We start from the raw sequence: 15372 nt of genomic DNA on the forward strand, positions 1-15372 counted from the left end.
TGGCGGTTTTGAATGGCCCACATACATCAGTATGTATTATGTCCAACAAACCCTCACCCCTCTCACAAGTTCCAGTGAAGGGTGATTTTGTCATTTTTCCAAGTAGACAAGATTCACAACTATCATCTGATTTAAGGTCAAATGATTCCAAGACTCCACTCTTTTGGAGTTGGCCTATGCGTTTCTTGTTTACATGTCCAAGACGACAATGCCACAATGATGCTTTATCTAGGCTAGTAGAAGAATCAATATACAACACATTATTTCCTAAGTTGTCTACAATCGACACAGTTTCATACACGCCATCACAAGGTAATGCTTTAAAATAAAACACATTATTAAAGAAAGCATTAATACCACCACATTCATTATCAAACGAAAAGGTAAAACCTTGTTTGTACAAAGCATGAAAAGAAATAATATTCCTCGCCATTTCAGACGAGTACACACATTTATTCAAATCTAATTTTAACCCATTATTAAGCAACAAAGTATAAACTCCAATCTTGGAAACAGGTGAAGCCTCCCTATTCCCCATGATTAAGTTTATCTTCCCGTGCTCCACATCCTCACTTCTTCTTAGGCCCTGCAAATCAGAACATATGTGAATACCACATCCTGTATCAAGCACCCAAGAGTTAGAATATGTTGAGTAATTAGACAATATAGTGTAAATACCTGCATAGGTGGGTTTCACTTTCCCATCCTTTAGATCCTGCAAGTACTTAGGGCAGTTTCGCTTCCAGTGTGCCTTTTCATGGCAATAAAAGCATTCAGCATCCTTGGGAATGGCAGAAGGAGTGACAGAACCGTTCTTAGTCTTTGATGAGGAGCCTTCAAGAGACTTTCCCTTGGTACCCTTCGAAGGGTGCTTCCTCTTTTTCCCTTTGCCTTGCCCAATAGCTAAAACAGGGGTAGAAGTTGGAGTAGGAGTAGTAGAGGTAACAACCGCTTTACCCTTAAGACCGGTTTCAGCGGTCTTCAAGAGTCCTTGAAGCTTGCTGAGGGTAACTTCCTCCTTGTTCATATGATATGTCATTCGAAAATGATCATAACAAGAAGGTAAGGAGTGCAAAATGATGTCAATCGCTAACTCCTCGGGGATGTTAACATTCAGCTTCAGCAAACGGTCCACATACCTTTGCATCTTTTGCATGTGGCCCGTGACGGATTCACCGTCCTTCATGCGGGTAGTTATTATGGAGGAGATTATTTCATACCGCTCCTGACGAGCACTCTGATGGTACCTTTCCATCAGGTCTTGGTGCATCTCAAAAGGGTAGAAATCTTCATACGACTTTTGGAGCTCGGCTGTCATCGTGGCCATCATGATACATGCCACCTTAGTAGCATCTCTCTCATGAGTCCTGAATTCAGCGATCTCCTCAGGAGTAGCAGTAGACTCATCAAGTTCTTTTAACTCCTTATCGAGGACATATTCCTTGTCCTCGTAACGAGTAACCATCCTGATGTTCCTAATCCAATCCATGAAGTTGGAACCATCAAAGATGACCCTCCCACAAAGATTCATGAGAGAGAAAGAACCAGTTGGGTTAGAGCCTGAAGCATTAGTGTTGGAAGACATCTGAAAGAAGAAAGTAAGTTTAGATTAGATATTTAGGATCCTTAATAAGACACCCAAATGTAATATTAAGGCTAGGATCCAATCACAATATATTACACTTAGAAGAGGGATGTCGTAATCTAAGTAATAATATATTTGAAAGGTAGGTGAATGACGATTCACCAATTTCCACCATGAAAACGAAATGATTTATTAGGTTTAATTGGATTTGAAATTCCTAGATTCTTTTGAGATTCATTGAACTTTTCAATGGCATGTTTCAATCTCGATTGTGCCCTTCAAGTTTTGTGACTGGGATGCCGAGGATCACAAAACAAGGTGTGAATAACCATGCTAATTCACTTGGTACTCTTAATATTATCACCTAATCAATGTGCCGGTTAACCACACACGCTCCATTGATCTATGACAAACATTAAGTTACCCTTCGTGATCCTTACTAGTCCTAGTTAGTGTGCCGGTTAACCACACACGCTCCACCAACGACTTGGTAAGGTACAAAGTGTGAATTCCATGGATTAGCACCATGTTCACATTTTCCTAAAATAACTAAGATTGGGAATTAAAAGAGTTTAGTTATTTTATAATATTCATTATACTTTTAATGAGAATTTAAAGTCATTGTTCTACCCGTTCGGCTAACGACCCTCCACCGATCAAGCAAGCGGTGGGTGAGAGTATACACCCATTAAGTCGCCATTTTATAGGCAACAACCTTATACCCACCTTATAGACCGGCTTCGTGAATGAGGCCTACTAACGGTAAAACGACTTATTCTTATACATATATATAATAATTAACCATTAATGTTATAAATAGTATAAGGGTTGAATTTTAACTATTAAAACTCTAAGGTTTGGAATTAAAGTTTATTAAAGTGTGTGAAACTTTACAAATTCCAAAACTTGAGGGCAAGTTTTGTAACTTTGCAAAACTCTTCATTTCATAACTTATGAATTAAAGGTTCATAAAAATGAAGACTCTTCATTTTCATGTAACTTATGTGTTTTAAGTGTGTGTTAAATGAAAGTGACCTTTGGTAATCCATAACTTGAGGACAAATTATGGACTCCATTAAAACACATAAATGATAAAGAATTAATCCTAAACAATTCAGCAAATAATTCCTATCATTTTCAAAATTCATAAGAACATGAACATGATCATCAAAAATTCAAGAATTATATGAACACATAAAATCATGGAATTTTGATATATGCTATTGTAAATGGATTAGAACAACCATTACACCAACTAAAATAAGTTTTATAACACCAAAACAGTTTAGGGTAATGTTTCTAGTCCATTTCCAGCAGCAAAAGTCAAGATTCTGCATTCTTTCGATCCTACTCGTCGAGTGCACGAACTGACTCGCCGAGTAGGTTGAAGTTTGCCTTGGACTCGTCGAGTCCCCCCAATGGACTCGGCGAGTCCACCATGCAGACAGCAACGATTTCGACTTTTTTCACTATTTTGCATCAAGTATCAAACAAGCAAGCCTAGGCTCTGATACCACTGTTGGGTTTTGAGCAATCTAACACTTCCTAAGTGTGTATGCAACCCTAATAAACCTTGGATCTATGTTTGTCTAAATACATGCAAAATAATAATTTTCCAAGGTTTATAACCTATCTAACATGGCATGGGGAACATTTCAACATAAAAGAGTTAGAAGAGATTACATACCTTTTGGTGAGTTTGGTTCTAAGGAGTTTGAGGGCCAAGCACCAATAGTGTGAATGCCTCAAATGGAATCACAAACACCACAAACTCTTGGAAAAACTTTGAGAGAGTATACACCTTGTATAGAAATCGGCCACACACATGCACACACACACTAGTTGACTAGTTTTCTCCTTAGGCTTCATTTCATGCTCCATAAGCATGCTTATATAGTATGCATGGTTAGGGTGAAACCCTAATAACCCATGTCTTTTCCTTTTCCAAGGATCCATGGGTTAAAAGCTCCATGGATCATCCATGGACTTCCACATAAGCCTAGCCCATTAACAAATGAGTATTAGCCCACACTATATAAAACAAATAGCCCATAATTTAATTAGTATTCCTTTTAATCTCTAAATTAATCCATAATTAATTTAAGACTAAAACTAATTAAATAACGTAACTTCATATTAATATATTATAACTCATAATATATTAATAAACATATGTGTATAACTCTCATAAAATTATCCATAATAGTTTGGATGAGATGCAACCCAAATGGACCATGCCGGTCGGGTCAAGTATATACCAAATAAGTTATGGACTTAGACACCTTATCCAACACAAACTACCCCCGTTATTAAAACATTATTTAAAAATCTGTCCCAATCCCCAAATATTGATTCCATTTATTAAAAAACAACCCATTCTTTGGTAATTACTAACCAAAACAGTCCCCTCTATTGAAGAAGTTACATGCCAACCCCTATAGTTTGTTCAAGTTACAAAATCAATCTCTCTCTTGATTTGTTCTAACCAAATCAGTCCTATTTCGGTTAATTAAATTACCTAACAGCCGCCAATAGTTTGAATTCGTTACAAAACGGTCCTGGGAGTATTTCAAAATTCAAGAATTATGGATTTGCGGTTTCACATGAACAGTTTCTCAAAAGAATTCGAATTCGAACAACTTGAACTCACGATTCAATGGTGAATGCTTACAGCCTGGTTTTAATATTTCATTTATTTCGGAGGGAGAGGAGGTGGGGAATACATGTGACTATATATTTTGTTTATACAAACCAATTACCTTTTTACGCAAAAATATAATAATCTTAGTTTATAAAAATATTACTATTTAACAATTTACTATATTGTTACAAATAAACTAGTATAAACTTTTTGTATACATATTATGGTTATTTTATCATAAAATAACTATTCCACAATTCAATTGCTACATGATACAAAAATATATGATTTTTATATGACATTGTGTACTATAGCAAGCACATTATAAAACATTGTAATATTTTAAGGATTCAAGCGATTACTGTTCATATATATTCAAATGTTTAAATATATAAAGTTTATACATATACATCTATTCATGACTTTGAAACATACATCTTTATAAAAGCGAGTACATTACATCTTTACATACATACCAAGCATACTCGGCTTTTATAAACATCATACATTGAAATTCATTATGCTCAGTGACTTAATCACAATTAAGTTAGGGCTGAGAGCTATTCACAAGCTTTTACGTTAAGGACTTTTTAGTGAAACATTATTCATTAGCTGAGTCTAGACACTTAGCATACCCACACTACTATTACCATTAATCTTCGGAGCAAGATACATATATATAGATCTATACAGGGTTGACATCCCTACCTGCAGTTTCTACCTACAACTTCGACCGATCAATCGAAGCGGGTGATACGTGTCTACGATTGTTTCTACAACGTCCAACGAAGCATTGTAAGGGGGTACACTCAATCACATACCTCAGTTATAAGACTCACTACAAACATTAACTAAAATCTCTCTCTCTCTCTCTCTCTCACTACCAACCATGGGTTGCTTTCAAAACTATTTTAAGTATGAAATTATTGGTGTTTGTCGAGGCCAACAAAATTTAATAACCCTAAATCTTGTACAGCAAATTAGTGTATAGTGTTAAAGGGATCGTATCCACAGAGATTGGTTCAATTTTATAACTCTATGAAGACCTCTTTATAAAAATAATTGTGAAATAACAATAAATAAAAAATAGGGGGTGGTCTTTTCAAAGGCTTGAAATAAACTAGGATTAATCTAATATTTAAATAGACAATTTCAACAAAAACAAGAATTTGATGTAAAATCAATAAGGGAAAGAGGTTGACTAAAGGTTTCCTTACTTTGACTATTTGATGAATATATCATTAGAATCTAATGATGCAACACTAGTTTTAAATCCTTAATTTTGCTATATTAATCCAAGAAGCTTAAGTTTACTTAGACTTTTCTTAGTTATTAAAGTAGTTAGAGAAACTTATAACAATTTCCTTAGTCAAAGTCATAATTTCCATTAAGAATGTAATTAGTGAAAATCAACTAGCATTTCGAACCAAAAAGTCACCAAATCCAAGAGGATTCAAATGCTTTCACAACCATGCTTGAGGAAATGATTTTATAATTGTGTGAAGCAAAACTAACACAAAACTCACGTGTTACTTGCTAATTTGAGGATCTTTTAATTAATCAAGAAATTAGCAAAAGAATCACCACAAATACATTTAAACTCATGAATAAAAACATATCAGTAGTGATAATATGTTAAAATACAAAACATTCCATAAAAATTCAATAACAAGTTTATGAAATCTTCAACATTCAACAACTAAACAAAAGATTTCACCAAAGTCAACCAATTTTTGGTTTAGGGTTCTTGGCCTTCCAAAAGCTCCAAAATCTTTAGAGGATTGTTCAAATTTTGGATGTTCAAGAGAATGCTAAAGTGGCACACCAACCTTCCCAATATAGAGCTTTAAGTAAAATTCCTAAAATGCTCCTCCACAGCTTAACCATTGGCCCAGTTTCAGCCCGATCAGTTTCTAACCCATTTTTATTCAAGATTTCCTCAATTTGGGCCCAACTAGCCTTTTCTAAATGACCAATAGCTTCCGTAATCGCCCGATTATCTATCTCCGCACACTTGAAAATTCTCCCACATCTTGCAAATTTAAAGTTCATTTCTTCCAAGCCTTCAAGTAATTGACAAGCTCACTCCATGCATCACTTCTATAGCCATCAAGCCCAAAATCATTGTCTTCCTCCAAGTCCAAGTGCTTCCCAAAGATCCCGCTCTGCTAGTCTCCTTATAATTTGCAGTTATAGTCACGAAACTAGAAAGTACCCAAAATGGTCATAAAATGACAAAAAGAAAAATATGCATGGAAATTAACTAAATTATGAATGAAATATACTAAAATAAACTATAAAAAGAATTAAATAAAATAAACTATCAATTACTTATGTAACATAGTAGTTTGGTTTTCCAGGATATTCAAAGGTTCACTACAAAAAAGTTTAAAGTATGGATTTAATTATACAAAAGATACATTTTGGCTTATAAAGATCATTACAAACACAGTTAAAAGTATGGATTTACTTATACATAAATACGTTTTGGTTTTTAAAGACTCTTTGCAAACACTGTTTTAACTATTTCTATACATACAATGAAAATACTTTTTAGACTTATTAAAAGTATTAAGGCTGTTAGCAGAAAACCTTGAGTACTCACCAAACTTGTGTTGACCCTTAAAATTACATGTATTATTAGGAAATCACTAAACATACATTCAAGACGGATTGGATTACGGGTGTCTTAGTTTACTTGTTGTGTATTATATGTCTATCAGTTAAGGCAATTCATGTACTATTATTATATGTAAAAACCTTGTATTCAAACATCAAGATGGAATGTAAATGATATTTTTTTTTGTTGTACTTGTGTTGTATATATTCAATTTACATGTGATCCATGAACTTAGTCGCACAACTAGAGGTGTTCCGCCTCCTCGGCTGGGGGTGTGACAACAAAATTCTAAACCCTTATTGAAATCAAACTTCTCAAGGATAATAACATACCTCTGATTTGTTATTGCAAAGAAACCCTTTGAGCAATCCAATAATCTCTTGAAAACTAGCTACAATCGTGTTTAAGCATCTAATGGTTTATAACTATAACATAAGAACCCTAGAAGATTTTGGAGAGAGGAAGCAACTTTCGTTTATGTGTATCTGATAGCATTAGCCAAAAATTCCAAGCTATAAGGCTTTTTTATAGCTGATTCGCAAATACCTAGAAACTCTAGTCTGACCATAAAATAATATTATTTCAAATATGGTAATTATCTAGTTCCTTAATTATCTTTATAAAGGCTTCTAGAAGACTCCAAAGGAGCCTCCAAACCGTCCCACATAGGAGGGTTCTAGAACTTGTCCTCTCCTTAAGTTTTGAACAATTACAACTATAGTCCTTCAGCTTTTAATAAATTTTAGTTAACCCATAATTAATTCCAAATTAATTTTGATTAATTCTAAATTAATTATGACTATTCCTAATTAATATATTAGTCATATAATATAATAATAAATCATTTATCTCTCTTAAAAACCAATCTAGACAATTTCTTGGTTATGAGGGAGACCCAAAAAAGACTTTACTTTTATTCACCAAACATTATACCAATTTAGTTAGGACCTTAGACACTTTAATCCAACTGTCTCCCTATTGGATAAGTAGGTAACCATAATTTCTCGTACAACTCCGAATAACCAGTAAAGAGTGTATTCAAGACGCTACCAGACTATGTTGGTCCTAAGATAAGTGATCACCTATTTCTTCTTTCTTCCCGATATCATATCAACATGAGAAATGGATTAGAATCAATGTATTGTCCATGATTCGGTTTCTCTATAATCTCGTTTTTTGATGACGTCATAAGACTACCAATCGAACCCATCAATTTAGTCCTGGCTGGGCCCAACATTATAATGTCAATATCAAAACACCGAGGGGCCCAAAGATATCACTTTTCCTATTCAGGCATAGAAACGAATAAACTTCAACCATATAATAATACAAATTTACTCATCGAGTCATACATGGAAATACAGTTTATATCACCCAGATACGAGATGCGTTGGAGTAAACCAATGTATAACCAATTCGTAAAATATGACTTAAATATATTCGTTTTAAGAAAAGAGGATATTATCATTTGATAATTACTCGTGATTAAATCCATGAAGCAATCTCTAAGTGCCAGTTAACCAAGACCCAAAATCTCTATTTCTAAGTACTCATGAATTCTACAGCAATCCTAATGCAAAGTCTAGTCTCTATGGACAATCTATAAACAATTCATGACAGTCTTAAATCAATACTTACTTCCAAAGTATGACAGACTGTGGTGCTTCGAATAACTTAATATTCAAGAAGTAAAATATGCAAAGTGAAATGCAATAATAATTTAATTGACAAATAGCATCATACACATTGAATATAATGAAATCTCTATTTAATTAATCACTATTCAGCTACAATTTTAATTGCTATATAGTTTCAAAATAACATCAACACTAACATCTAGAATCTAATATCGTCTCTCAGTCCAATGCTTCAAGCATGCTCAAAGTGTTTGACATTGCTCAAACCTTTCATGAGAGGATTAGCAGGATTCTCTTCCGATGATACACGATTTACCACAAGTGCACCCTCTTCAAACTTATGTCTAATATAGTGATATTTCTTCTCGATGTGCCTAGATCTAACATGATCTTTAGGTTCTTTTGTCGAAGCTACCACACCCTCATTATAGTGGAAAATCTCCATTGGTTCTTGGATTGATGGAATGACTACAAAATCCCGAATAAAATTGTTTAACCACATAGCCTCCTTTGCTGCGATATACTATGATTCACAAGTAGAGTCAGCCACCGTTTGTTACTTGGAAATTTTACAAGTTATCGCTCCACCATTTAATAAGAAAACACAATCAGATTGAGAATAACTATTATCTCGATCTGTTTGAAAATTGGCGTCACTATATCCACTCACCTTAAGTTCATATTTGTTGCCAAAAACTAAGATCATATCTTTTGTTTTTTTTTTTCAAATACTTAAGAATGTTCTTCATTGCAGTCCAATGAGCTAAACCGGGATTTCCTTGATATCTGCTAACCATGCTCAAAGCATAAGCCGCATCAGGTCGAGTACATGTCATAACATACATGATCGATCCTATAGCTGAAGCATATGGAATCCAACTCATAATATCTATCTCTTTATCACTAATGGGGGATTCAGCCTTGCTCAACATAACAGTGTGATAAATGGGTAAGTCTCACTTCTTGGAATTTGCCATATTGCATATTTTCAATATTTTATCCAAGTATGTACTCTGATTTAATCTAGTAATCGTTCCTGTCTGTTCCTGTATATTCTTATACTAATAATATATGTGGCATTTCCTAGATCCTTCATAATGAAACATTTCCAAAGCCAAGACTTGACTTATTGCAAGGTTGGAACGCTGGTTCCTGTTAGGAGTATGGTATGCACATACATAACCAGAAAAGTTTCAATGATCCCACTAGCTTTGACATACACGCATGATTCATCTTCACTTCTAGAAAATCCAAAATCTCTAACCCTTTCGTAGAAACAAAGATTCTAGCTACCGGGTGCTTGTTTAATCCATATATTGGTTTTCTCAAGCTTGCACACATTATTAGAGAATTTGGTATGAACAAAACCCTCTGGTTAATCCATGTAAACATCCTCAACCATTTCCCCATTAAGGAACACAATTTTGACATCAATCTACCACGCTTTATAGTCCTAGTGAGCAGTTATGACAATCATTAACCTAATTGACTTAATCTTGAAAACTGATGAAAAGGTCTCATCGTAGTCAATCCATTGGGTTTGAGTAAAGCCTTTTGCTACCAGCCTAGCTTTGTAAGTCTGTACATTACCATCCATGTCAGCTTTCTTCTTGAAGATCCATTTACACCCCACTGTTTTCCGACCAAGTGCTCAATCAACCAAGGTCCGCACATGGTTATCATACATGGAGTGGATCTTGTTATCCATTGCTTCTTTGCATTTAGCAACCTCAGGGCTGTCATTGCTTCCTTGTACTTATCAGGCCCATCTAAATTTACTAGTGTTGCATCACTGATAAATGTATCACCTTCTGCAATTATATGGAAACCATGGAATGAAAGTGGCATGGTAACCCTACTGTATAGGCAAAGGACAACAAATTGTTAATGACCTAGTAGTTTCATTCTCACGTTGAGAGCTAGTATCTTCAAAAGTTGATTCATCTGATGACTCTTGAATCTCTTCAAGATCAATCGCTCTCCCACTACCCTCTTTAGAAATAAGCACTTTCTTGCGAAAGACTCATCTTAGAGCTACAAACACCATGTTGTAATCGGGTCTGTAAAACAAGTATCCAAAGGAATATTGTGGATAACTAATGAAAATACACTTCTTGAATCTGGGTTCAAGTTTGTTTGAGGTTTCTCGCCTAACGAGAACCTGACAACCCCATACCTTGAGATGCACGAGTGAGGGAGTTTTCCTTTTCCACATTTCATGAGGCGTCTTAACAACTTTCTTCGTTGGAACAAGATTGAGGATATGTATGGCTGTTTCTAAGGCATACCCCCAAAATGACATTGGAAGCAAAGCTCAACTCATCATGGAACGAACCATATCAAGTAATGTCCGATTACGCCTCTCATTTACACCATTCAATTGTGGTGTCCTAGGAGGTGTTAATTGTAAAACAATTCCACATTCCTTCAGATAGCCGTCAAAATCGATCAAGATACTCACCACCTCTATTAGATCGTAGCACCTATATATTTTTTCCAAATTGCTTCTTTACTTTTTTCTTAAACTCTTTGAACCTTTCAAAAGTTTCTGATTTACGTTTGATCAAGTAAATATAATCTACCTACTGTAATCGTCAGTAAATGTAATGTAGTAGCGATTTGCATCCTTTATGCTAGATTTGAATGGTCCACACACATCCATATGGATTAGGGCCAACAAATCATCACCTCATTCACATGTTCCAGTGAAAGGTGATTTAGTCATCTTAGCCAACAAACAAGACTCTCATTTATCATCTAGTTTTAGGTCAAACGATTACAACACTCCATCCTTCAAGAGTTAGACGATGATTTTCTTGTTGATGTACCCAAGACGATAATGCCATAGGCATGATTTGTCTAAAATATTAGAAGAATCAGTATTATATACATTTTTGCCTAATTCATTCACACAAACAACAGTTTCATACACACCATGACAAGGATAAGCTTTGAAAATAAACACATCATTAAAATAAACTAAAGTAGTACCATTATTATTATGAAAACCATAAAAATAACATTATCTAAATAAAGCATGAAAAAGAAATAATGTTTCGAGCCATTTCTGGTGAGTGGCAACAATTATCCAAATCAACCCTAATACTATCAAACATAAGCTCATAAGTCCTAATCCTGATAACATCCAATCTTCATGTGTTCCCCATGATTAGGTTTAGCTTCCCATACTTAACCTCTTCACTTTGCTTTAGTACTTGCATATCAGAACAAAATGTGGAAACCACGTCCAATATTAAGAACCTAAGAATTTAAATATTAGTATTATTGACTTGAATAGAATACATACCAGAAGAAGATACAGCCACTTTGGCCTTGGCATCTTTTAGTTCTTTCAAGTACTTGGGGTAACTTCTTCTATAATAACCCTTTTGGACATAATGAAAGCACACGACTTCTTTTGGATCAATAACAAGAGGGGTGTCGAAGTTCGGCTTTGCTGTTGTTCAACTGAGCTCTCCATGATGGACCTTCCCTTTCTATTTGCATGGGGTACGATCCTTTCTCTTCTTTCCTTTGCTTTGTTGGACAACCATAAAAGGGGCACTTGCATATTCTTCATTTCTTCTTCTACCATTTGCAACAGATTTTGAAGCTCTCAACATGGTCCTGTATTGTTCAAATGATAGATCAATATGAACTTATCATAACTACTAGGTAGAGAGTTGAGTACCATGTCAATGGCAAGGTCCTTATCAAATTTCACATTAAGCTTTTCTAATCTTTCCACATGCCTCTGCATTTTCTACACATGAGCGCACCCATATTCCCCTTCTTTCAATTTGTATGCCATCAGGGACTTGACTACTTCATAACGCTCTAGCATTGCTTTCTTGTGGAAAATTTGAAACAAGTTTGTGTTAAGTTCATATGGACAGTAATCCTCATAAGTCTTTTGGAGCTCAGGTGCCATAGTTTCAATCATAGTGCAAGAAACCTTCATGACATCATCCATGTGTTAATCATAGTCAACAATCTCCTCAAGAGTCGCAGTGTCTTTGTTGATTTATAGAATTAGAGTAGTGATAACATGCTCTTTGTTCTCATAAAGAAGCATCATCTTCTGATTCCTCATTAAGTCTAAGTAGTTTAGACCACCAAGCTTGTCCTTAGCAATGACCAATAACAGAGTGAAGTTGTGGCTTGATGGAGGAGGAGGAGGAAGTTCACAACTTGAAGACATTTCTATGAAATAAAGACAACATTTTAGTTAGTTGATTCAATCCTTGATATTTTAACCCAAATTAATATTCATGGCTAGGATCTAATAATGCAATTCAGAATTCAGAAAAGGGATGTCGTAATCTAATCACGAATTCATTTAAGGTAGGTAATGCATTTTAAAATTTTCAATCTATATGGAATTCCTAGATCATTTGAGATTCATTGAATCTTATCCATGGCATATTCAATCTCGATTATGCTCTTTAATTTGTGACTGGGATGTCAATGATTACAAATAAGATGTGAATAACCATGCAAACCCGCTTGACAACCTCAATGTCTTTTATCAACTCAAATTAATGTGCAGGTAAACCACTCAATCTCCAATAATTAATGATAATTTTTGAGCTTTGCCATCATTCCAACTATATAGTCCATAATTAGTGTGCTAGTTAACCACACACGCTCCACTAATGACTCATAAATATTGATATGCATTTTCTTGGATTCATATGCACTTTCATATTTTTCTGAAAGTAAATAGAGTGGGAAATTCTATAAAAAGGTTCTATTACTTTATAAAACTAGACTTTTAATGAGGTTATGGCCTATTAAACGTGTTCTGATAACGACCCTCCACCACATAGGAGAGCGGTGCGTGAGAATAGACACCAATTCAATGGCCATTTTATAGGTCATTTCCTTATACCCTTTTTATAGCATAGCTTTATGAATGAGGCATACTAGCGACTCAACTGACTCATGTTATACATGTAGTATTAAGATTTTAATGTATACAAGTATAAGAGTGTATTTTAAACATTTAAAATAAAGTTCATAAATTTATATTAAAGATTTTAAAATTAATCTTTTTTAATTAATCAAATACTTAAATTTAATTAAATCATGAGGATAATTCAAAGATTCTAGATATTAGGAGATCATATTACCAGTTTTAAATATTCAGATTTTAGCCAGTTAAAACAATGTCTACAAATGTAATTATCCTAATTAAATTCTGAATTATATCAAATAAAAAAAATTCACTGACCATGAGGGCCCCCATGATGTGGTAGATAAACTCCACGTCATGGCAGAAGAAAAATAAACATGGATCAGACATTGGCCACGGCGTGTCAGAAAAAGCCCATGTCGTGGAGATGGAACAAAATGAAAATTTTGTTTACCTTTAATTGTTGAAGTTCAATTTATGCACATTCAATTGTTACACAACCTAATGCTATAATACCACTGATGAGTTTTACATGTAATCGTGCATCAAATACCTTAAACTCTTAAGGGTACATGCAACCTAATTGGATCTATGTCATAAATCTATTAAAGCAACATACTATTAAACAACAAAATTCTAAACCTTAATTAAAATCGAAATGCACAAGGATAATAACATGCCTCTGATTTGTTAATGTAAACAAACACTTTAATCAATATAATAGTCTCTTGAAAACTACCTTCAATTGTGTTCAAGCATCTAATGGTTCGCACCCATAACACAAGAACCCTAGAAGATTTAGGAGAGAGGATGCAATTTTCAGTTATGTGTGTCTGATAGCATTGGTCAAAAACTCCAAGCCATAAGGCTCTAGTTATAACTGATTAGGAAACACCTAGAAACCCTAATTTGAATATAAAACAATATTATTTCAAATAAGATAATTATCTAGTTCATTAATTATCTTTATGAAGGCTTCCAAGAGACTCCAAAGGATCCACCAAACCATCCCTCATATGACAGTTCTAGAACCTAGCCTCTCCTCAACTTTTGAACAATTATAACTATAATCCTTCAACTTTTAATTAATTCTAATTAACCACGAATTAATTCCAAATCAATTCTGATTAATTCTAAATTAATTATCACTATTTCTAATTAATATATTAGTCATGTAATATATTAATAAAACCTTTATCTCTCTCAAAAATCAATCTAGTCAATTTCTTGGTTATGAGGTCAACCTAAAAAGGACTTTACTTTTATTCACCAACATTATACCAATGTAGTTAGGACCTTAGACACCTTAATCCAACAGGTTGTACTTCTGGGAAGTTGGTACTGATTTGATACTGTCATGAATTATTTGTAGATTGTTCATGGAGATTGAACATTACATGGGCATTGTTGCAATATTCATGAGTACTTAGAAAATGAGGATTTTGAGTATTGGTTAAACCTGCACTTCGAGACTACTTCATGGATTTTATCACCAGTAATTCTAATACGATAATATCTTCCATTCTTGAAATGGAAATACATAAGTTATAGTTTAGGAATCTACTATACATTGGTTTGCATCAACGCATCTGTAACTAGATGTCATAAAGTGCATTTCCATGTATAATATGGGGATTAAAATGTATGATTATATAGTTAAATTTTATCCGTTCCTTTTTCCTATTTTTGTAAAATGGTATATTTGGGCCCCTCGGTGATTTGATGTTGACACTATAGTGTTAGGCTTAGCTGGGATTAAACTGAGGTGTTTGATTAGTAGCCTGATGACGTCATCACAAATCGTGAAATCCAAAAACAGAATCTTTGACATGAGGTTGATTTTAATCCGTGCCTTGTGTCTATATGATATCATCATAACAGATGAATGGTTGATCACTTATCTTAGGGTTGGTGTCTAACTTGATCAATTTTTTATAATGGCTTGAAATGCACTCTTTACTAGTTGCTCAGAGA

The sequence above is a fragment of the Lactuca saligna genome, chromosome 7 (assembly GCF_052625555.1).
Source record: "Lactuca saligna cultivar CGN05327 chromosome 7, ASM5262555v1, whole genome shotgun sequence".
NCBI lineage: Eukaryota > Viridiplantae > Streptophyta > Magnoliopsida > Asterales > Asteraceae > Lactuca > Lactuca saligna.